We start from the raw sequence: 26,294 nt of genomic DNA on the forward strand, positions 1-26,294 counted from the left end.
AATCCATTAAAAAAGGTTAACACCCCGCAATAGAAATTGAAATTTAAAAGGACAGCATACAGCAGAAGGAACATAACCGAATACTATTGCACACAATGTTACAAACACCATTATATCTAATTTCACAAATTCCAATGTAATATATATACAAACCCATTTTATTACCACTGGACAATGCAATAAAAAACAGGTATTATATTACCCCAATATACTTTTTAACTTTAAAATAGGCATTATAGTAATGCAGTCATTGATTCCAGGAGCTTCCTGTGCATTGGTTAACAGCTGCCATCTCATCTCAGCTATATCTAAATGTACATCTAATTTCCTACCTAATTTATCCATCATTATCTGTTGTAAGACACTAAACATAAATCTATGCCCACTATTACTATCTATGTGTCTATACAATGCATCGGTCTTCTTGCCAAGCCTTATATCTGACTGATGTTCAATAATACGATCCCTTAATGCCCTGCAGGTCTTTCCTATATAGAAAGCAGGACATTGTGTACATGTAGCCACATAAACCACATTTGTGGAGTAACAGTCAAAGTGGGCCTCCACTTTGACATTTATTCCAGCCAATGTGAATCGATCCCCCGTAACTTTGATTAAGTGACATACACTACATCTACCGCATCTATAATTGCCTTTTTTCCTATCAGTAAATGTTTGTGTACTATCACATTTCTCCAGTAGTTGTTTAAAGGAAACTCCTTTCCTATATACACACTTAGGGGCTCCCCCTAACTTACGACTAACTGCATGGTCTATTCTCAGCATTTTCCAATTGTTGACAATAATGTCAACTACGAAGGGAGCATCAAATGAAAAAGTAGTTATAAAATATAATGCTTGCTCACTATCAGATGGTTGTTCATTCGCATCATTGCCTAGACTAATTTCTCGCATGGTTACTGTAGTAACCCTAACATTATGTTGTTCCAATCCCTGCTTTTTACCTAAAAGGGCCCAATATATACCATTAGTCCTTTTTAGTTTGACTTCATTAGCTACACTATCACATAATGCTAATGGATATCCTCTCCTTATAAACATAGATTTAATTAATTCTAGTTCCTTGATAAAATCATCCTCCAGAGTTGTCATTCTCGCAGCCCTGACCATCTGCCCTTTAACTATTGCCTTTTTCTGATGGTCAGGGTGGTTACTTGTATAACTCAAGTATGAGTTGGAGAACGTACTTTTTCTATGTATAGTTGATACCAGGGTCAAATCTATTGGATTCAGAACCAAGTGCACATCCAAATAATCGATTTCTGTCCTACTCATATTATGAGTGAATTTGAGGAAACCTACAGATCCATTGATAAATTCAATCAGTTCTATAAAATTATCACTCCCACCTTCCCACAGAATAAACAAATCATCCAGGAAGCGGGTGTAAAAAGTTATATTAGTCATAAATCTACTAGTAAAAAAAAATTCCTGCTCCCAAAACGCCATTACATAATTGGCGTATGCAGGGGCACACGCTGCCCCCATCGCTACTCCAGTTTTTTGCTTATAATAGACCCCATCAAATTGAATAAAATTGTTGGATAAAACTATTCCATAAGCACCACCATCAAATTTATTCTGTCCTGATCAAATAAACCAGTCTTTAATAGTTGCTTCTCCAACCATTCTAGTCCTATTTCTGTTTCCTATTTTTGTACAAGCTACAACGCCAATAGTACACTTTACACCAGTGGCCCCAGATTTCGGAGAGGATAGTGATTCCTCCAAAAAACATTGTTATCCAAGGGCGGGTGCATCTTTGGACTTTTACCCAACGGCTATTAATGATATAGGTGAATATTTGGTTCGTCAAAAAACTGTTTGTGTTCCTGGTCATTTAGATTATGACGAAAATTGTTCACTGGTTAATGAGAAAGTTGTTGAAGCTTGTAAGTGTGAATTTTGTACACAATGCATATATAACAATACTGTAAGCACAAGTGATGACACTTTCACTGACTTGTTTGGTACAAACTTTAATTTAATATTTGAGGAAATGGGTAATGATGTTATGGGACAAGTAGGTTCTGATAGGAGGTTAGAAAACGTTAATGCTAACATTGGTACTGCAGGGGTACTAATAGGGGATAAGTATGATAGCATACCCATTTTAGATAAGTCTGTCGCAACTAATTCGAGTTTGAGTGCTCTCCATCTTGAGCAATGTGAATTTGAGCAGACCTATGAAAGAGCAAATCAAACTAACAAATTTGATACAGATAGCATAGTGGATAATGCATCATCTATCATGGAAGCAGAGAGTGTTTCCCTTAGTAATATAAGCTTGCATACATTCCCAACTTTTTTTGGGGAAGTTAGTAAATATATACATATAGATGAATGTTCAAATGGGCAGGACAAGGTTACATCTTCATACAGCACATGTGAAAATAGTATGGATTGTGCAATTGAAGATTTAGTTCAAGTTTTACAAGATAATCCTGCATTAATGATGCATAAGGGACCTAGTAACCCTGATATTATAGTAAACACCTATAAAGACTTTAAAATATACAATTATTCCACTAAAGTTATTGGTGAGCAGCATGCTGATTTACTGGCAAAGGGCTTAACATTTGTTCCATTAGCTCGGGGGAGTCTAATTAATACTTTGGTTGATTTAAAAATGCTGGTAAGAAAGATGAATTTAAGATTAATGTTTGAAAGGGTAAGGCATAATCAGGGTGGCTTGCCTTTGAAAAAGCCAAGTAGGTATGTGCCCCCGGCTAATAGTGTAACTAATGCATATGAGAAAATATGCGAATGGGACATTAGGGAACATTATAGGCTGGCAGCAAATTCCCAATCTAGAAAAATATTTAACTCAAACGATAATTTGACCGCTAATGAGCATGACCTATTGGATAGCTTAATAAATGACCCTTTAATAAGAATAATGAAGCCTGATAAAGGTAATGGATTGGTGCTGATTGATAGGATGGATTATATAAATAGTATTAAGTGGACGTTAGCCACGGATACATATGAAGAAGTTAGTCTCAATGAGTTAAATGTGGCTTCTAGGAAAGTCACTTTGAATATCGAGGATCTTCTATGGCAGGGGCATATCAATGAGGAAGAGTTCAGGTACCTGGTTAATGATTATCCGGTTGTGAGTCGGATATTTGGGGTACCAAAGATTCATAAGGGATTGAATAATTTGTCATTTAGACCAATAGTCGATGGTAAACGTAGTAAGACTTATTTTATAAGTAAATTCCTGGATTCTGAATTACAAAAAGGTTTAAAAGTATTTAGTTATATTACTAAGGATTCCTGGTCCTTTTTGGAAAGATTAAATAGTGTCAAACTTAAGAAAGACACCATCATGGTAACTATAGATGTAATAAATTTGTTTTCTGTGATTCCTACAGAAATAGGACTAGAATGGTTGGAGAAGCAACTATTAAAGACTGGTTTATTTGATCAGGACAGAATAAATTTGATGGTGGTGCTTATGGAAATAGTTTTATCCAACAATTTTATTCAATTTGATGGGGTCTATTATAAGCAAAAAACTGGAGTAGCGATGGGGGCAGCGTGTGCCCCCGCATACGCCAATTATGTAATGGCGTTTTGGGAGCAGGAATTTCTTTTTACTAGTAGATTTATGACTAATATAACTTTTTACACCCGCTTCCTGGATGATTTGTTTATTCTGTGGGAAGGCGGGAGTGATAATTTTATAGAACTGATTGAATTTATCAATGGATCTGTAGGTTTCCTCAAATTCACTCATAATATGAGTAGGACAGAAATCGATTATTTGGATGTGCACTTGGTTCTGAATCCAATAGATTTGACCCTGGTATCAACTATACATAGAAAAAGTACGTTCTCCAACTCATACTTGAGTTATACAAGTAACCACCCTGACCATCAGAAAAAGGCAATAGTTAAAGGGCAGATGGTCAGGGCTGCGAGAATGACAACTCTGGAGGATGATTTTATCAAGGAACTAGAATTAATTAAATCTATGTTTATAAGGAGAGGATATCCATTAGCATTATGTGATAGTGTAGCTAATGAAGTCAAACTAAAAAGGACTAATGGTATATATTGGGCCCTTTTAGGTAAAAAGCAGGGATTGGAACAACATAATGTTAGGGTTACTACAGTAACCATGCGAGAAATTAGTCTAGGCAATGATGCGAATGAACAACCATCTGATAGTGAGCAAGCATTATATTTTATAACTACTTTTTCATTTGATGCTACCTTCGTAGTAGACTTTATTGTCAACAATTGGAAAATGCTGAGACTAGACCATGCAGTTAGTCGAAGTTAGGGGAGCCCTAAGTGTGTATATAGGAAAGGAGTTTCCTTTAAACAACTACTGGAGAAATGTGATAGTACACAAACATTTACTGATAGGAAAAAGGCAATTATAGATGCGGTAGATGTAGTGTATGTCACTTAATCAAAGTTACGGGGATCGATTCACATTGGTTGAATAAATGTCAAAGTAGAGGCCCACTTTGACTGTTACTCCACAAATGTGGTTTATGTGGCTACATGTACACAATGTCCTGCTTTCTATATAGGAAAGACCTGCAGGGCATTAAGGGATCGTATTATTGAACATCAGTCAGACATAAGGCTTGGCAAGAAGACCAATGCATTGTATAGACACATAGATAGTAACAGTGGGCATAGATTTATGTTTAGTGTCTTACAACAGATAATGATGGATAAATTAGGTAGGAAATTAGATGTACATTTAGATATAGCTGAGATGAGATGGCAGCTGTTAACCAATGCACAGGAAGCTCCTGGAATCAATGACTGCATTACTATAATGCCTATTTTAAAGTTAAAAAGTATATTGGGGTAATATAATACCTGTTTTTTTATTGAATTGTCCAGTGGTAATAAAATGGGTTTGTATATATATTACATTGGAATTTGTGAAATTAGATATAATGGTGTTTGTAACATTGTGTGCAATAGTATTCGGTTATGTTCCTTCTGCTGTATGCTGTCCTTTTAAATTTCAATTTCTATTGAGGGATGTTAACCTTTTTTAATGGATTGGTGATGATGTCATTTTTAAGGTGTATATAAGGAATTTTATCATACTCATTATGTGTTCTGATGAAGTCGGATTAAAGACGAAACCTAGGTAAACTCGTGTGGTTCAGTGTTGTTCTGGTTACTTCTTGGAGCTCAATTACTGGTTCACCTTTGTTCACATTTGTTATTGGTTTGTTCTGTGCATTACTAGTATGGAGTTAATAATGGCTCCCAGCTTACAGTTGTCTGTAAACGTGGTCAGCCATTGTCCCGCCATTTTGGCCTGGAATTCTTTGAAGTAGATGCCAAACAGGAGGGGACCCAGGACCAATCCCTGTGGGACTCCACTCATGACTGGTCAGCAGTCTGACTTGGAGTCTGCCACTTTCACACTGTGGTTTCTGTGAGCCAATCTGCAACCCACCTAACGATATAGGGGTTGATGCTTAGTTTGGTGAGTTTCTCAATAATTCCTGAGTGAGGAATGGTATCAAAGACCTTAGCCAGATAGAGGTAGGCTTATGAACTGCTTTACCTTCATCCACAGCTCTGGTGACTGACTCAAAGAAGTCAACCAGTTTGACCAGGAAAGATATACCCTTCACAAAACCAAATTGGATAGGATCTAGAATTTGGAGAGTCCCTATATCTTTGTTAATTAGGTCCATGATGATGTGCTCCTTAGCCTTACAAATCAGACTCATCAGGCTAATGGGGCGATAATTTCCAGGGTCTGTAGTTGCTCTTCCTTTATGGAGAGGGATGACTGTAGCAGTGGGCCATTCAGTAGGGACAAAGCTTGAGGTGAGGCTGTGAGTGAAAGGGGCACACAGGTGTGGTGCCAGTTCACTTTGTAATTCATGTAGAACACAGCCCTGGATATTGTTGGTTCCCATGGAAGCTGTATTCATGGCCTTGGACAATGTAGCTTTAACATGTGCTGCAGTAATGCTGGGTGCCTGGCATTCTTCCATTATTGAGATTGGTCCTTTGTGGGGGAGAAAGGGGTAAAGTTGGCACTGAATCTGTCGGCCAGTATGTTGGCAATATCTGTTGGCTCAGTATAGGAGGTACCATTGTGCAGTAACTCAGAGCAAATCTGGGTATTGCCATGGAAATTTTTGATATAACTATAGAAGGCTTTGTGGTTGTTTTTAGTGTCTGCCGCAATTCTGCCTTCATAGCTGACTTTGGAGATTTTGATGAGGGATCCCAGCTTTTTGTTGAGGCTTGATAAGGGTATTTTTCCAGTCTTGGGACTTCACCTTTTTCTGCAACAGCTTCTTCCTTCTGTTGTAGAGCTTATTAATGGCAGGGAGGGGACCACCAGATTGGCTTCATTTTTTTAGAGGAGAGCGTCTTGGTTCTGTTGGGTATGGCTAGTTACATGCATTTATGTATGCGTTTGTACAGTGCATTGGTGTATTATTCAGCAGTCATGCATCTATTTTCATTGGCATGGGTGCTGTGAAGTGAGACACCTCTGTTTTTAGGAGTCCAAAGTCAGCTTTGGAGAAGTTTTTCATGGTGGATACCTTTACAGGGAGTGTGGGTGAGATGTGGATTTCCATGGTGATTAGTTTGTGTTCGGATCTAACCAGGGAGGAATTGACTATTGGTGTAGAGCGATGGTTGCCCACGTTAGTAATAACCAGGTCAAGGATGTTGCTTTCTCTAGCGGGGGTAAGAATGAGCTGGTCCAGGGCATTGGAATTGATGAATTCCAGGAAGTGCTGGGCCAGTGCATTGGTGCATGAGTAGTTTTCGCAGTTGATGGAGGGGTAGTTGAAGTCACCTAGTATGAGAACATTGGGTTGGATCTTAATATTCTCCAGGGTGCTTAGGAATGTGGAGTGAGAGTCTTGGGAAATGAATGGGGTCCTATAGCAGGCTACGACCTGAATCTCCATCTTATTCAATGTTAGTTGTACCTGGAGTATCTCAGATGCATTATGCTGGGCTACTAGTCTGGACATGTGCATATCATGAGCTAATCGGAGGAAGTCAGAGGAAGGGCTCTGAGCTAACTAATCTGTGATATATAACATTAAGTATCCTGTTTTTTTGCTTATTTCTGAGTTATTTATAGCACTTTTATTTTACTCACTGTGTGTGAGGTATTAAGTAGAATTTTCTATAATTGATAAGCATCTGGTTGGGTTTGTTTGTTCTGATTTCCTGCTAGGAGTGTATCATATAACGTGTTTGCATTTAAAAGCATTCTCTAGAGTCTTCCTGATCCTTTATATGTTTAAACATTTCTGCAGTTTTTTCTACCTAAGTAGTGTTGGTAGTGTAGCATTGTCCATATTCAGGCTTGTGTTTTGGGCCTAGTTGTTTGTTAGTAGAGGCTGTGTGTCTGAGCACATGCCCCAGGCCATCATAGCTTAGCCAAGGCCAGTATAGAATTTCAGTGAGAGTGAATTGTTTGTGGTCATTGGTTGACTGGGGTTGTCTGGACTACATCTTGGAGTAAGCACCTCATTGGTTCTTTCAAGCTTTTTTTTAAGTTGTTTCAGGTTTCAACTTTGTTACTTAAGAAGTTGACTTGTGACTGTTTCTGCCATTTCACACTGAGCTAATCGGAAGAAGTCGGAGGAAGGGCTCTGAGCTAACTAATCTGTGATATATAACATTAAGTATCCTGTTTTTTGCTTATTTCTGAGTTATTTATAGCATTTTTATTTTATTCACTGTGTGTGAGGTATTAAGTAGAATTTTCTACAATTGTTAAGCATCTGGTTGGGTTTGTTTGTTCTGATTTCCTGCTAGGAATGTATTAAATAACTTGTTTGCATTTAAAAGCATTCTCTAGTGTCTCCGTGATCCTTTTTTTGTTTTAACATTTCTGCAGTTTTTTCTACCTAAGTAGTGTTGATAGTGTAGCATTGTCCATATTCAGGCTTGTGTTTTGGGCCTGGTTGTTTGTTAGTAGAGGCTGTGTGTCTGAGCACATGTCCCAGGCCATCACAGCTTAGCCAAGGCCAGTATAGCATTTCAGTGAGAGTGAACTGTTTGTGGTCATTGGCTGACTGGGGTTGCCTGGACTACGCCTTGGAGTAAGCACCTCACTGGTTCTTTCAAACTTTTTTAAAAGTTGTTTCAGGCTTCAACTTTGTTACTTAAGAAGTTAACTTGTGACTGTTTCTGCCATTTCACACTGAGCTAATCGGAAGAAGTCGGAGGAAGGGCTCTGAGCTAACTAATCTGTGATATATAACATTAAGTATCCTGTTTTTGCTTATTTCTGAATTATTTATAGCACTTTTATTTTACTCACTGTGTGTAAGGTATTAAGTAGAATTTTCTACAATTGTTAAGCATCTGGTTGGGTTTGTTTGTTCTGATTTTTGTTTCCCACCCTCCCTCCCTCTTGGTATCCTGTTGTTGTACTTGGTGGCTTTGCAGTTGCCCGCCCCTATGGTAAATTTGATCTGGGACACTCCTCCCTGTCTAGTGTCATTACCTCATTCTACCTATTCCAGGGAGAACATTTGAGAAAGCCACCCCATTTAGCTTCTGCTCCTCCTTTCCACTTTCCACTTTACAAAAAAAAAATGTTTTCTAAGCTTGTTTCCTGCCTTTCCTATAAGTTGTCTAGTCCAGATACAAATTTGCTGTATCCAGGACTGTTTGTCAGCTTCTGAGGCCCCAGTCCTTTCTGTGTTGGAGGGAAGATTTCTAGCTTAATTTTGTTTCTTAGCACTAGCCAGTTTTCTAGTTTCAGTACTCAAATCTGTTTCTTTGAGCTCAGCACTTGTTCAGAACTCATTGTAAGCACTAAATAAGCTATAAATTACTACAACACTCAACTTTCCTCACTTGTCTAGAGGAAAACAGTTTTTAGTACTTAATAAATAAGCACCTATCCAGGCATGTCTAAGGGTCAGTTCCCAGTGTTTTCTCCTGTCTACCTGATGAATCTCGGCATCTTGGGGCAATGCAGCAATTGCCTCATGTACACAGACAACCTTCTCCTCCTACCACCCAACATTACAACCTGTGAGAGATGCACTTATATAACCAAACTGGAAGCAAAGCTTTCTTCACCCAAGACTGGACTAGACAGTCAAAAGGAGAAGGTAAACACTTGCACCACTCCACACTCACCACATAGTCCCTCAAAATCTACACCACCAAAATACACACATAGAAACACAAAACACACACCTACATTTGTGGAGGGTCTCAAAAAAATCTACCCAAGCAACAGGGACCTGCAAAGCAGAAACACAAGCAACCTCCACCCCCCCAACACAACCCAAATGACACATAGCCCACAAACTCAGTGTGCCACTCAACCACAGCCCATAAGGCATAACAACGTACCCAACACTCTAGTCATAGGTGACTCTATAATCAAGCACACTGATGTTCCACTCACCAGGCTAAACAAGGAGAAAGTTACTGTCAGCTGCCCGTTGGGTGCCAGGATCCGCCACATAACACATGCACTCAGATCACTCCACAACAAGTACAAATATGACTTTGTCATTGTCCATGTTGGTGTGAATGACCTGAGACATACCTCCCTGGACTACATGAAAAGAGACATGGAGGAGCTTTCTGATCTTGTAGCCCAGGCAGGTATGACCCTAGTCCTGAGTAGCATCCTGCCATCACCCAGAATGATACCACAGTACAAGGACAAAATGATTGACTTCAACAATTGGCTAAGCTTCTGGTGTCATTCTAAGGGGATCCAGCATCTGTCTACCTGGGATGACATGATCGGTAAACCACAATGCTTTGCCAAAGATGGCCTGCACCTGTCTCCCTTGGGATTCCGGATACTGGCTAAGGCTCTTGCCACCTCATAGTATCTTTTTTAGGCAAGATTCAAATGACAAATTCACCACTGTAACAGGTGCAAGCAAGAAAAATCTGAGGGTAATGCTACTTAATGCTAGAAGTCTAAACCTCAAAATGCACTCACTCGAAGTACTCCTTAAAGCAGAGAACATCGACATCTGTGTGGTGACAGAGACCTGGTTCAAGGCTCCAGAGAGCACCCCTGCATTACCAGGCTATAATTCATGCCACACCTTTCGGCCATCTAACCTGGACTGAAGCACTAAATGTGGAGACGTGTCCATATTCATTAAGGATATCCATGCCTCCAGGCTAGTTGCTCAGCATAATGCATCTGAGATTATCCAAGTGCAACTAACTCTGGGCAAGACTGCAATGCAAATTGTAGCTTGCTACAGATCCCCCATCATGCCCCAGGATTCTCACTCCTCATTTCTTGATACACTGGAAAATATTAGGGTACAACCTAACACCCTAATAATGGGCGATTTCAATTACCCCACCATTATCTGGGAAAACTACTTATGTACCAACTCTTGAGCTCAATGTTTTCTGGAATTCATAAATTCCAATGCCTTGGATCAACATATCCACACCCCCACCAGGGGCAGCAATATCCTAGACCTGGTCATTACCAACATGGGCAACCGGTGTTCCACACCAGAGGTCAATTCCTCGTTGGTCAGATCCGACCACAAGCAAACCACCCTAGACATTCACATCCCACCACCCATTAGGGAAACCACCATAAAAAATTTCTTCAAAGCCAACTTCATGCTTCTTAAGACAAAAGTGGCAAACTTCACAACACCCATGCTGATGGACAATAGAGATACGACTGTTGAATCCTATATAATTGCACTTTTTAAGCACTTACATGAGTGCATGGATCGTGCAATCCCTAACAGAACCAAGATGCTATCCTCCAAAAAAAAAGAAGCCAGTCTGGCGGTCCCCTGCTATAAACAAACTCTACAACAGAAGAAAGAAACTGTTGCAAAAAAAGAGTAAAATCCCATGATTGGAGGAACTCCATGGTCAGCCTCAGTAAGAGGCTGAGATCCCTCATAAAATCCTCCAAAGCTAGTTACGAAAACAAAATCGCCACAGATTCTAAAGACAACCACAAAGCATTCTATAGCTTTGTCAAGAATCTCAATGGCAACACTCAGATCTGCTCTGAGTTACAGCACAATGGCACTAAATATACAGAACCAACTGATATTGCCAACTTCCTGGCAGATAGGTTCAGTGCTAACTTTATCCTCTCTCATCCCCTAAAGGACCCATCTCTATACCAGAAGAATGCAAAGTACCTGTAATCACGGCTGCACAGGTAAAAAACACAATCTCCAAAGCCAAGAACACAGCATCCCAGGCTGCGTTCTACATGAACTACAGAACAAATTGGCACCCCTCTTAAATACTATGTTCAATCATAGCCTCACCTCAGGCTTTGTGCCCACTGAATGGCACACAGCAACGGTTATCCCACTCCACAAAGGAGGAGCCGCCATGGACCCCGGGAACTACTACCCCATTAGCCTGATGAGCCTGGTCTGCAAAGCTATGGAGCGTATCATCATGGAACTTATAAACAATAACATTGGTAATCTCCAAACTCTGGACCCTACCCATTTCAGGTTTGTAAAAGGCAGATCATGTCTCCTAAACCCGAAAGACGTCTTTGAAGCGGTCACCATATCCGCAGATGAGGGTAAGGTGGTTCACACAGCCTATCTAGATCTCACCAAGGCTTTCGACACCATCCCCCACTCTGGAAGTATAGACAAACTCACTAAACTAGGTATAAATCCCTATGTCACAAGATGGGTTGCCAACTGGCTCACTGGCAGAACCCACACTGTGAAAGTAGCAGACTCTAAATCCAACTTCACAATAGTGACAAGTGAAGTACCACAGGGTTTAGTCCTAGGTCCTCTCCTGTTTGGTATCTACGTCTCTGAAGTACAGGCTAACACAGAAGGTCTTTGGCTAACAAAGTTTGCAAATGACTGCAAACTAGGAGCCGTAATCCAAACTCCTAACGGTGTGGACATCCTACAAAAGAGCCTCACTAAGACAGATGCCTGGTGTCAAAGCCATGGCCTCAAGCACAATGCCAAAAAGTGCATTGTCATCTCTTTTGGTAAAAACTCTGTACCCATGAACTACCACATAGGCGGTAGTCTACATAACACTGAAAGTGTGATAAGAGACCTTGGGACCCAGGTGGACAGTAGTCTCTCCTTTGATAATCACATCACCACAGTAGCCAGGAAATCCTTCTACATGACACACCTCATCAAAAAAGGTTTCTCATCCAGGAAAAAAGATGTCATTGTTCCCCTCTACTTATCACTCATTAGACCCATTATAGAGTACAATGCCCCTTTTGGTATGTACCTCACAAGACATCTACAACAACTGGAAAGGCCAAAGAAATAGCTCACAAAGAGGATTACCGGCCTCAAACAGATGCCCTATGCAGACTGTCTCAAAAAACTCCAGCTTTACTCTGTTGCATATTGCCTACTCAGAGGCGATCTCTGCCTAACATAGAAAGCTATGTCAAACCCAGAGCTGTTGGACATGCTCCACATAAAGCAATCCCAATCCCTCTGAGCTACCTGCTCTATGGACCTAAACCTTGTCACTATAATAAACAGAACATGCTGGAGGGATAGATTCCTGTCCCAGAGACTTCCCATACTCTGGAACAAACTACCTATCTATATCAATAAAAGCTCCTCATTAGCACTCTTCAAGAAAAATCTTGATGATTGGATGGCAGATAGGAAGTTCACCCCGGGGATCATTTCTGCGGCTCTGCTTGACAGGGACACAGAAAAATAATTTTCTTGGTGGCAAAAGCCAGGGTACCATTTGGCTAGGCTTATATAGGCCCTAGGGCCAATAGCCTAGTACCTACCTATGAACCTATGAATATGGAGACACCACCGCCTGGAGTTTTGGACCATGTTTTGGGGCCAAAACGTGTGGAATGAGTTATAACGTGGTAGAGCAGGGGTCTCTATAACAGCATAAATGTCGATGTTTTCCATTTTGAGGAGTGCTTTAAGTGAGTGCATCTTGAGATTTAGACATCTAGCGTTGAGCAGCATGATCCTCAGATTGCATTTATTTATAGCTGTTATGGTGGTAATATGGTCTTTAGAACACCACCTAAAAAGGTACTATAGGGCTGGCAAGAGACCTAGCCAGTCATAATGTTTGCTTTTTATTGGTTTTGATTGATTTCAGCACATCATGATACTGCAGGCAAAGAAACCTAAAAAAGAAACATTGTACAGAAATATAAAGAACAATAGAGAACAATAGAGTACCAATAAAGAAAATGAAAAAGATAGCATTATGGTTTCAGAATACAAACATAGCAAATCAAAACATGTTTTAACTATGAATTAATAATATATTTGCATGTTCAGCATTAAAGACAGTTATTAACGACAGCTACTTCTCTTACTAAAATGGAACTAACAAGTACATTGGTAATGAATATATTCCCTTCCATACATTTTAGGAAACATCCTACACTAATATATAACGGAAAAGAACAAATTGTGAGCTTTGGACAGTGGCCCTTTGTTTCCCTTAATCCCACAGACACACTGTACTCTTTCATTCACAACAAGCATGCAATGCATAAAATAAAACAAAGAGGCCCAGAAACCCACAGTTGAGTTGTTACCAAATGCTTCTCCTCCCCACTTAACTCAACACCTCAACAATCTTCCTAGCTAATGTTTTATTTGGATCCACTTGATTCTGTCCTAACCATTTGGTCCAGTGCTTCCATCTTAACCTGTGCACTGAGTGAGATTGAATCACTTGCATAGCTTTACCTAGTAACTGAATGTATGCCAGTCCAACTTTGAACATCCCCAAAGACAGATATCTTTATGCATTATTTAATGCTTCATGTATACCAGCCTCCTTATTATCAGAACTTCATCTCTGTACTACTACTTCTATCTACCTTATGCTATCTCCACTTCATCACTCAGAAAAACTATCTAACTTGAAGAATTTTTTATTACATATCCTTTGAAATAAACTTTCAAGTGCTCTCAGATCTCCTCAGACATCTGAGCAGACTCATCATATCTGGATGTCCCCTGCCATTTCTTCCTCACCTCTCCAGCAGCACACACCCTGCTTCCACTACTAGCTGCAGGTATTGGACTTGGTCAGACCATAGACAACTAATAACACAGCATAGCTACCACACACCTTCCCATATTTTGTTCTGATATCCAACTTTCCACTTCTTGGATCCAGTAGCTTCTTAACTTAGTAAATCCCATTAACAATAAGGCAATTTCCGAAGATCTGTAAGTCCTCACCTTTAAACTCTGCTCCATTTTGTCAGCTTCATTCTTTAAATTCACACCTGAATGAGACTTTATTCCCATCAACACACGCATTCATTTTCTGTTTTTCTTACCAATGCAGTTTTGTATTTTGTACCTTTTGAATTCCACAAACATGTCAATGGGGGTCTCCATTTACTAAATTAGTGCTTCAAAGTTTTTCAGTGGTCCTTTCTTTCTCTTCATATAGGCCCCTCACTACATTCATTTCTCAGTTTTCACATTATCTCTTTCAACTTTCTTTTTTCTCAATTGTTTTTTATTGAAAATTTTAACAATAAAACATTAATATATGATAATACAAATATTATAAAACAATCTTATCTAAAAGATTAATAAACAGTAACTAAAATAACTATTTACAATGTTGACTACTGTAAAACAAAACTTTTTAAACAGAAAAAGAAATGTGATAAGCGTAGTTGTTAATTATTAATGTCTATTTATCCAGCAGTTCTTTAAATTTCAAAAATATATTATATGAAGAGATAATTCTTGATGTTTTTTTATTGATCATGATAAGTTCAAGATGACAAACTTCAGTTGCCAAGTGTACAAATTCCTTCATAGTAGGAGTCGTCTCATTCTTCCAGATTTTGGTGATGGCTTCTTGCTAATGTTAAGATACTCCATAAAAGATGGTATTTTATTTTCATGATACAAGTGGGGATAGGTGTATTAAATAAAATAAGAGATTTGCTCAGCATAAATTTATCATTAAAAACAGAATGTACGAAATAATTCATATTATGCCAATACATTTTAAGTTTTATGTAACAGTCAGCTTTAACATTTAGTTTACCTTTCCAGCATCCTACTTCTTTATTATACATGAGTTCAACTTTATGTGTTGTGATAAAGCTTCTATGTAAGAACTTCCAAGAGAATATCCTCTACCTTTGTGATGAAGTGGTTTGTTTTGAAGACTGGAGTATTAGTTTTTTATCATCTTCACTTGGGGAGTTATTATTAACAAGTCTAAAATAATCCCAGTAGCTTTCTCTGTGACATACTGTTGATTTCTTAAGTACCTTATTTATTTTAGATAGAAGTCCATTTCAAATTATATTCTTGTGAATTAGAATAATGAGTAAATCAATGAATGTGAGGAAAAAATTCTAACTATTGATTGTATTAGATTCATCTTATGTTCAACTAATTGTCTACAATGTTGAATTTCTAACCACATATCTTTGCTTAACTCAAACTTATTAATGATATGGTCAACATTTTGTAACTTCCCATTATCTAGTAATTGATACCAGTATAACAGATTTTTGTCTTTCAATGTTGTCATTGCTGATAAATTAAATGTATTAATACTATTTTTAGTATAGACATTTGGAAATACAAAGAAAATCCATGCTTTATATTCAGGAGTCCTGAAAATGACATTTTTTAAAGGAAGTTATTATCATATTAATATAATAAGAGTTAACTGGTTTGTTTTTGTTTTCTGTAAAATAGTCTTTTACTAGTCAATGACATTTATTAGAAGCTATTTTACTATGATACAGTTTTGTTAAATTATTGGATTTATACCAACTTCCTCCCTGCACATCTTTCAATTTGGCATTATAATTGTTATTTAGCCAAAGCATTATTGTCTTAACAATTGAGGATAAGATTTAAATCTGGAAAACCAATACCACCTGATGTCCAATCTCTAATGTGATGGTTTAAAGCCAATCTAGGCTTATTAGGAAACCATAAAAATCTCAGAAACAAAGAATTATACTCTTTCATATTTTTTGGGAGTGGGAGGGATAAATATTGCATTATACTTAGAATTTTAGGAAGGATAATCATTATAATTAAGGCGAGTTTCTCTTCCATAGTGAAAAAATATTCTATTTATTAAGAGTTTGTTTTATGGAATTTAAGTTATTATTGTAATTAAGGATTATTATATCTTTAATATTATTAGACAACAGTATCCCTAAGTAAGTGGTTTTACCATATATCACAATGTATTTATGTAATTTCTTATCTATTTTATTAATATTATAATTAACACATATTATTTTAGTATTATTCTCATTAAAACTGAGTCCTAATTTCTTCTGGGATAATTCTATTGCTTGGAATGCTGCAATAAGAAAAGAAATGAATCAGTCAAAGTTAATATGATATCATCTGCAAATAATTGTATTTTAAGGATTAAATCATTATTTATTAGTATGCCTTTGAAGTTTTTATTTGATCTTATATAATTTACAAAAGATTCCATAACTAGAGCAAAAACAGTGGGAACAATGGACAACCCTGTTTAGTACCTTTATTAATCATGATTGATTGGGAAGTATATGAGCTTATCTTAATGTATGCAAAGGAGTTTTCATAGAAAAGTTTGTTTAATTATAAGAAATTGTTTGAAAAATTGCATTCCTCCAGTGCTAATAATAAGTACTCTCAATTAACTTAATTAAATTCACTATTGATATCCAGACTAACCAAAGTTAGTTCTTTTTCTGAATTATTAGTATAATCAATTATTGATAGTATTGTCTTGATATTGTCATAGGTGCTCCTGTTCATTATAGAACCAGTCTGATCATTGTTTATCCACATTGGAAGTAATTGTTTTATTCTAGAGGCATAAATTGCCATAAATATTTTATAATCAACATTTAATAATGAAAGTGGTCTATATGAAGAACATTGTGTTGAGTCCTTGTCAGTTTTAAATTGGGGATATTAGGGTATATTTTTAGGATGGTGGTACCTTTGTAAGCCCTTTAACTATTGAACATACCTCTAGTAAAATACTCAAAGCATCCTTAGTCATCATTTTGTATAGTTTAGCTATTATACCATCATTTTCTGGTGCCTTTTTGGGTTTTAATTTATTAATTTTAATTTGAAGTTCACACATTGATATAGGTTTGTCAATTATTTTTATTTGATCCTCTATTTTCAGTATTTTTTTATAAATGTTTTAATTAGATCTTGTGTATGCATTTTTGATTTGTTCTGATTAATCTTATTAAAATGAGATCTAAAACATCCAGAATATCTTTTATTTCAGTAACCTTCTTTTTACTACTAGAAGGGTATAATTCTTTGATGTGGTTAGATTTAACAATCATTTTTGTTCTAGTAGCTAATCTAGACACAGATTTAGGATTTATGGCATAATTAGTTATATTCATCTTTTCTAAATTTATCATAGTTTTGTGTTATAAAATGTTTAAATATTTACTCTTTAAGCTATTTATTTCTTCCCTTAAATTATCAATTCTCTCCTGTAAATCTGTCAATTCTTTGTTCAGTTGTTTCTTTTTTTTGTGCATACCAACTTGTAATTTTGCCAAAAATTTATGTTTTTAAAGAGTCCCATACAAAAATCTCTGAGATGGTACCTGTATGATTAATTGAAATAAAAGTTTGAATTTATTTATTAAGTAAACCCTTAAAGTCTTTCATATTGTTATATATGCAGGAATCCTTTTAATTGTGATGTTATTACTAGAATTCAATATATCTTTAAATGTTATCTTGTTCTGATCTGACAGTGGACAAGAGACTGCTTTAACATTATCGATTGTACTAGTGATCTCATTTAAAACATATACTCTATCTATTTGTGATTGTGTCCCATGCCTTTGTGAGAAATGTGTAAAGAAGAGTGAGTCTGATAATGAAAACTCATTTATATCTCTCATATTATATAGGATAGTCAACTCCATCAAAACCTTTACTGAGGCAGGTTTCTTCCTTTTACAGCTAGTGTTGGTATCTTTGTCAGATAAAATACAATTAAAGTCACCTGCAAAAATAATGTTTCCCTTTGATATTCATATGATGTCCCCCAACTGTTCTTTAACTGTTTGCATTCCCAATCTAGGTATTCAATAGACATTTATAAAAGTGAATAGTTTCCTTTGAATCTCTAAAGTAACTGAATAAAACATACCTTTTTATCACTAAATGTATTCAGGATTGTAGGTAGAGTGATTTTTTTCCACAGAATAGTCACCCCTCTTCTCTTTTGTTCATAATGAGAGATAGTTAATACAGAATAGTGTTTAGTATTGTCTGTCCAAATCTTCTTTTATTAAATGTGTTTCTTGTAAAAAGATAACTTGGGAATAAAATAATTAAAAAAATGGTATAAACAACTCATTTAGCCATTGATATTAATTTATATGCATTTCAAGTTGGCCGTACTAAAAATTAAATAAGTATTACACACAATACCCTCATATATTTATAAATAATATAGTACTGAAAAACTGTTATTATATCTAGTGAATTGCTTAGTCATAGCTATAAGATAACTAAGATTGTTAACTGTAAACTTTCTATCAAGAATAGTAGATACCAAAAAAAAGAATTAATTTGTAAGCACTCTTCTTTCCCATATTCCCCCATGGAAGTTAAAACTCCTGGTTTGAATAGCAATCTTAATCAAACACTACCACCTACTCACAAACAAGTATCTAGCATAACTTTACTACTTCTAAAATTATGATATATGAAAAGTCTAACTTATTTAATAAAATGAAAAGGAGTTAGTATATATACATAATATTCAGATTATAAACACCCATTTTATTGCTATAAAACTTATGAACTGTAAAGTATAGCAGATCTTGTAGTCATTTGCTTCTATTCTATTTATAAGAGCCTATATAGTATTATAATAAATCCAATAATTTCTTTTGGTTCTGAGAAAAAAAGAAATGAACTGTTGCATTCTTAAAACTTGGTGGCTTTTGAGTTACACACCTCTACTGTAAATTTGATATTGGACAATCCTCCCAGTCCCATTGCATCATTTCATTTCATTGAGTACAGTGAGATCATTTGGGAAGGCCCAACCCCTTAGTTTCTTAACCTTGAGTTATCTTCTGTTTCCTCCCTTTCTACTTAATTAAAAAAGTATACTTTATTCAGCTGCTTTTACTGTATTTGTGTGTGTCTCTTCCTACTTCATTACTTTATTTTGCTTTTGCTGCTTGTTCATAATAGTGTTCAATTGCATTGATTCTGCTGCATTTGTTACTGCTTGTTAGTAGCCTGATTAAAAATACACTTTATTCAGCTGCATTTACTGTATTTGTGTGTCTTCCTACTTTAGCACTTTATTTTGTTGTTGCTGCTAGTTCTTAAAAGTGTTCAATTGCATTTATTCTGCTGCAACTATTACTGCTTGTTAGTAGCCTGATTACATTGTAATTGTTATTCTAAGCTTCTCAGTTTTGGTTTGAGGACTTGTGCTTCAGGCCAGTTATTTTACATTAAGAAGGTTTGTGGTCTACACTCTTGTGGGAGGAGAGGGTAGCCACTGCCCTCCTAAGCTGGGAATTTTTAGGTGAAGGGTTATTGTGCTTGTTGTTCTAAGTGTCTTTGTTCCAGTTTTAGGACTTAGGTTCCAAACCAGTTATTTTACATTAGGAAGATTTGTGGTCTAAACTCTTGTAGCAGGAGATGATAGGCTACACACTTTTAAGCTGGGAACTGATGGTTAAACGCTCATTGTGTCTGTTATTTTGAAAGTGTCTTAGTCCTGGTTTACTTAATACTTAATAAGAAACACTCCTCGATCTGAAACAAGTTACCCAAAAGTTAAACACAGCCAGCAGCCAGTAGTCCAAAAATGTTTTAAACCTTAAAATATGATAAAAACAAACAGCAATCTAGTCATTGGTCATCCAGAAGACAAAAATCCCAAAATAGGCACAGGACAATCTATCCAAAAATAGACACTTCTAAACTGATGAGTGTTTCTTATTAAGTGTTCTGTTTTTTTTTTTACACACTGTTATGCTTGTTTCTTGGTTTTTAGTTCTGGTTTAAGAACTTGGGCTCCAATCCAGTTATTTTACATTAGGAGGGTTGTGGTCTAGACTCTTGTGGCTGGAGAGTGTGGCCTACACCCTTCTAAGCTGGGAATTGCTAGTGAAGGCTAATTGTGACTGTTAATGTAAGTGTCTTTATTCTGGTTTAAGCACTTGGGTTCCAAACAAATTAATTTACATTAAGAGGATTTGTGGTCCAAACTCTTGTGGCAGGAGAGGATAGCCAACACTCTTCTAAGCTGGAAATTGCTGGTTGAAGGCCTATTGTGTCTGTTATTCTAAAGTGTCTTAGTTCTGGATTAAGCACTTGGGCTCCAAAACCAGTTGTTTTATATCAGGAAGGTTTGTGGTCTAGATTCCTGTGGTGGGAGAGTGTGGCCTACATCCTTCTGAGCTGGGAATTGCTGGTGAATTGTTGCTTTATTTAAACTGTTTTTTTTTTTTTTTGCCATTGTGACTGTGATTTTATATACTTTGAATTTCTAGTACTTTTGCATTTCATAGCATAGGCTAGGTTTAGGCTTGTTGAATCTAGACTGTTAGGTATCACTTGAGTACTAAAACCAGATCTTCATTGAGACACTAAAAGATCTGAGTCATCCGTTGCTTTCAACTAACTATAAGTGCTTGTTTTGCCCTTATATTGCACTTTTAATTTGTATTTGCATTCTACTGTCTGTTTGAATTGCCTGAACTGTTTTTTGTCACATTTTACTATATACTGTACTAGGTTGAGGGTGATTGAACTAGAGCTCAGAGAGAGCATCCTTATTGGCTAGTTTGAGTTAAAAGGGTTATTTCTCATTTTATTTAAGCCCCGCATGTGAGCCTGTTTGCTGTAATGCACCATTGTGCCAAAGTCATGGGCTGTCGGTAAGAGTGATGTTCCTGCTAACTACCACATCAATAGCAACACCTTAGGTATGCACTCAGTGGTGAGAGACTTGGGCACACAAGTTGACAGCAACCTTATCTTTGACCATCATGTCTCCACAGTGGTAAGAAGGGCATTCTATATTGCTCATCTTGTACGTAAGGGCATTGTCTCCAAAAAAAAAAAAAAGAAGTTATAACCTCCCTGTACTCTTCCCTTATAAGGCCAATAAGTGAGTATAATGCCCCTTTTTTAATGTACCTTTCCTAGCAACTGCAGCAATTAAAGAGACCACAAAGGTTCCTCAAAATTAAATTTCCAGGTCTTCAGAATCTGTCCTATGTGGATCATGTCACTTTATTCTGTTTCATACAGACTACTCAGAGGCAATCTCTGACTTGCATACAAGGCAATCTCTGACCCTGCTTTATTGGAAATGATGCATATCTGTAAGTCAAATGGTACACATATTATTCTCTCTGAAGACCTTAACCTGGTATGTGACATTAATAGAACCTGCTGGAGGGACATTTTTGTCTCCCAGAAGTTACCACACCTTTGGAACAGACTCCCACTTTATGTCAAACAGAGCACCTCACTGACTGTCTTCAAATGCAATCTGGATGATTGGATGGGTAACAGTAAAGTCACCCTGGGGGTTTCATCTGTGTCCCTCTTGGACAGTGGCAATAGGTGCTGATCATGGAAATAAGGGTAGAACTTGGCTAGGTTTGTAAGAGCCCTAGGGCCATTAGCCTAGTAACTTCCTATGATCCTATGACCCTATAAAAGGCAATATATATCTTCTTCTTCTTCTTCTTCTTCATCTTTCAGCTTTTCCCATTATACATTGTTTATAACAATCATGTTATATTACTAATATGCTATTATTGATAATGTGACTATCTAGTTAACTATTTAAACTCAGTTCTGACTACAAGACTGTACATGCTTGGATATTATGGCAGACACATATGATATCTGAAAGAACAAATGAACTTCTCTAAAAAAATCTTTGTCTGTTTGTGAGGCCTTGCATATACAATTACCTTTCAAAATGTCTCTTCTGTAAATAGGCTATCATATTCGCTAGAACATACTATGAGATACAAAATAGCAAACGTGTAACTGTGATGTCTACAATAACTAACAATATTTTTCCAGAATTATATTTGTACTGAGGGATAACGTGGTTGGCAACATACCCACTACAGTCTTTTTAAGACACACATAAATTCCCATCTTATCAAAATTACTGTGTAATTTTGTCTGACTTTATGGAAAACATGCTATTACTTTCACATTAGTCCCTCATTTACTGTGTGTCAGACTTTCAATTAACTTTCAGAGCATAAGCTTCTAATATTGCCATGTATTTGAGCTCCTCACTTCCTTCTCAAAAAGCACATCCACACAGAAACCAACACAGATCATCACCACAACCATTGTCATAAACACATACATATCTATTGCCCACATATGCAGAACAAAATCAACCAAGCAAGGGGCTGACATCAACAGACATAGCCAAGATCACCCCCCTTCTTTAAATTAATAGAAGAAAATGTAATTTGAATAAGATAAAATCTTAAGATAAAAGTTGATTTGAAGAAATTAATTCTATATTATGTATGGTGTCACAGTACTATAAAATGTATTATATAACTTAAAGAGAGAAATGCACACACACATACACACACACGCACACACACGCACACACATGCACGCATACACACACACACACACACACACACACACACACACACACACACACACACACACACACACACACACACACACACAAATAATTATGTATACATTGTCTCCTGAGAGAAAAGGGCAGGAAAGAAACATTCTACTAGAACCTGCTCTGTACGAGTGAAATACCACTGTCAGTAAACAACTTTCATTCATGTTAAACTCAGAAAGAAGGCTGTATAAGTGGTTAAACCAACCTTCTCCCTGCTATTTAAGAACCTATGTCTAACACTTCTTGTTATCATTTTATTTTTTTATTATAATGGTTTGGTACTCTCTCTCTCTCTCTCTCTCTCTTTCTTTTCTCTTTTTTTATATCTATCCTAGCAGGGGAGGGGAGAACAAGAGAATAACTAGCAGGTTTCAAAGTCATTTAATTTATTTTTCTTCTCATTGGATTTCCCAGTATTTACTTCTGTTTGTCTCTTCAAAGTACTATTGTTTTAGTCCATATCTTCAGTTTGATCTAGATTTTTTTTTTTTGTTTTTGAAAATGATAGTGCAGAATCTAGATCTTCAAAGTGTCTAATTTCATCCAGAAGGAATATTTTGAGCCTGGCAGCAAAGAGCAAATGCACTTTAAACAGTATTTTCTTAAGTTCTTTTATAAGAGACAAAACACTTTTCCTTGTGGTCATTACAACATTGAAATAGTCATTATCAAATCTTATTAGTTTGCCATCCAGTTTAATAGGAAATTTGGACCAGACTTTTTTAAATATTAGCTCCTTATCTTGAGATGAGAAGAACTTAACAATAACTGATTTTGGTGAAGTTAGTTTTGATGAAGTAGAAACTAAAGACCTGTGTGCTCTTTCTATACCATACGACATAGCTTCAGATAAATTCAGTCTTAGGAAGCCGGGCAGTAAAACAGTTGACCATATTTTCTCCTTCTATTTTTTTCAGACAGTCCAAAATATGAATGTTATTTCTCCTTGATCTGTTCTCCAGGCATTCAATTCTGTTTAGCAATAAGGTATTGTGTTGCAGTAGAAATTCATTGTTGTTTTCATCTTTGGATACTCTGCCTTCTATGTCATTAAGGGCATCTTCCATTCCAGATATCTGAGTTTCTATTCTTTTAACATCTTGTGCATCTGTTCCATCTGTTTGGTATGTTTTTCTTTAAAGCTGTCAAATGTGTTATCCATTCTGTTCATTTTTAAAGGAAGTTCTTCTATGTTAAAAGGAACAGATTGGAGTTCTTTTTTAATGGCAAGTCCTGAGATATTGTCTTTGAATGACTAATTTTATAGCTACTGGTGCAGACCTTTCAAATGAATAATTTGACAGGAAAAAAATTCATGTACTTACAATTTTTAAATAATATCCTTCTATGTAGTATCAGGTAACTGATTCTGTTAAAAATTGGTTTAGGATATTATAAAAATAAAAACTTTCTTGTCAGAAAAAGAAATAGAGTAGCAGAGAAAGAAAACTGTGATGCGAGCCTGTCAGCATCCTGGCCATGTCCCCTCTTTCAACTTTTTTGACTCTCTGTCACTGAAGTCCTTTAATACCCCACTCCAAAAAGGTCTTATCCAGTTCTCATTTTACATTTGCCTCCAACATATTTTCTGAAGCCAACCATTGGCACCCTCCCTGTGTTTAACATTCCTGTCTTTCCTTTTACCTAATTTTTCTTCCATTCACAATTTCATATTTCCTGTTATACATGTATCTCCATGTTTTGCTACCCTGCTTCTCTTACTCTCTACTTCTACATTTTGTTTGTAATACTTTAACCTCAAAACATGTTATTTATCTATTATGTATATTCTCTTTTCCCTTTCATTTATTTTTTGTTTAATGCAATCAAACTTTATTGCACAAAAAACATTTCTGTATCAGCACTGTAGTGCAGTCCTGAATTTTGTTACCAATAATGGCCGGTACATTTTTGTTTATATCCATAAGTGTCATCCATCTTATCATTTCCACCAGTCACTGCCCAAAGCTGGTGTTTACATTTGACAATTTAACTCCATACAGTATATTACATTCACATGCAATCTTCATGCATGCTGCCCCATATTTCACCAACAGGTGGCTGCTTCATTTCCTACCACATCCATATTCTTCCCAGCCCCTACCCACTTACTTGGTTTCCCTTTGAATCCATCCTATCTTTCCACCTGGTCAGATTTTCACATTTTTTCACTCTTGAAGTATTTTAGTACTTCTTCCCTTTGCTTTTTCATTTTCCCTCACATCCTTTTCTCATGCTATTTATTTTCTGCCATCTTAACCCCCCCAAGAACCTCTTGTGTAATTATTTTCTCACTTTGTTTTCTATCCCCTTCATTTTTAAAAGTTTTTATTGGATTTTCAGTTTGTAAAATAATCACAACAATATTTACAGTCAGAGATTTGTGAACATAATAAATGAAAACATTTCAGCTAAACCTCACACACAAAAGAAAAAAAGAAACAACTATTTACAGGAGTGTCCATTAGCCATCAAGTCATTCAAGTTATACATTACATTAAATCTAAAATGCAGTTATTTTTGTTTGTCAAACAGATTTCTAAGTTTTGTCCATACATTGTAGCAAGAGCTAATCCTGGTTGTTCTTGACTTAACTGTAATGATTTCCAGGTGACAGACCAGTTGCAATATTTATAAATTCTCTGAAGGAGGGCATAGATTAATTTTTCCAATTCTGAGTTATAACCTTTCTAGCTATAGATAGTATAGACCACAAAATGCAATAGTTTTTTTTTTTAATACATAGAGGCATAGGAGTGTTAAAAAGGATTACTGCTTAGATTAAACAAATTTATCTCCAAAAAAGCCTGTAAAAAGAGATTAATGTTATTCCAATAAGGTGTTAAGACATTAAAGTCAAAAACATGTGTTGCCAATCCACTTTAAATTCTTGCTCATCTCCAACAAACTTGTATCTGCTTGAAAATTAATTCAATTTTATATGGTGTGAAGAAAGATCTATGCAAAAATTTCCAAGTAAAGCGATTCCATCTAAGAGATGAAGTTTTATGTTTAGAAGATATTAGAATTAATTTTTATCTTCTTCACTCAGAGGTCTGTTATTAATTTGTCATTACAACTTTTTGTTTCTGTCCTTACAACTTTATATAATTTAGATAAGAGAACCTGTCCCAATGTATTTTGTTGCATTACGAATATTAGATATTCAATTAGTTTTGGGATATGAGCTCTTATCCCTGGCTACATTAACTTAATTTGCCCTTCTACATGTTGTCTGCAGATTGTACATCTAGTCACATGTCTTTATCTAAATTATATTTGTTCTTAATATAATCAACAGAATATAACTTTTCATCTTTCATTAATTGAAACCAATATAGCAGATGTTTCTCTTTAAATGTGATCATTGTTTCTAATTTTGAGGTGGAGATGTTATTTTGGGTATATGCCATAGGAAATATAAGGAAGATCTATGCTTTGTATGCCAGGTTTCTATATATACAATTTTAAAATGTGTTTAATATAGTAGAAATGAAATAGGATTCACTTTTGGTGACTTTTTCCTATAAGTTAATCCTTTAATAACCATTGTAGACTGTTATTTAGTATGATATAATTATTAGAATATCTATTATGTTTAGAGTTTATAAAAAGATTTCCTA

The sequence above is a fragment of the Protopterus annectens genome, chromosome 2.part2, assembly GCF_019279795.1.
Source record: "Protopterus annectens isolate FY-2018-M chromosome 2.part2, PAN1.0, whole genome shotgun sequence".
Classification (NCBI taxonomy): Eukaryota; Metazoa; Chordata; order Ceratodontiformes; family Protopteridae; genus Protopterus; species Protopterus annectens.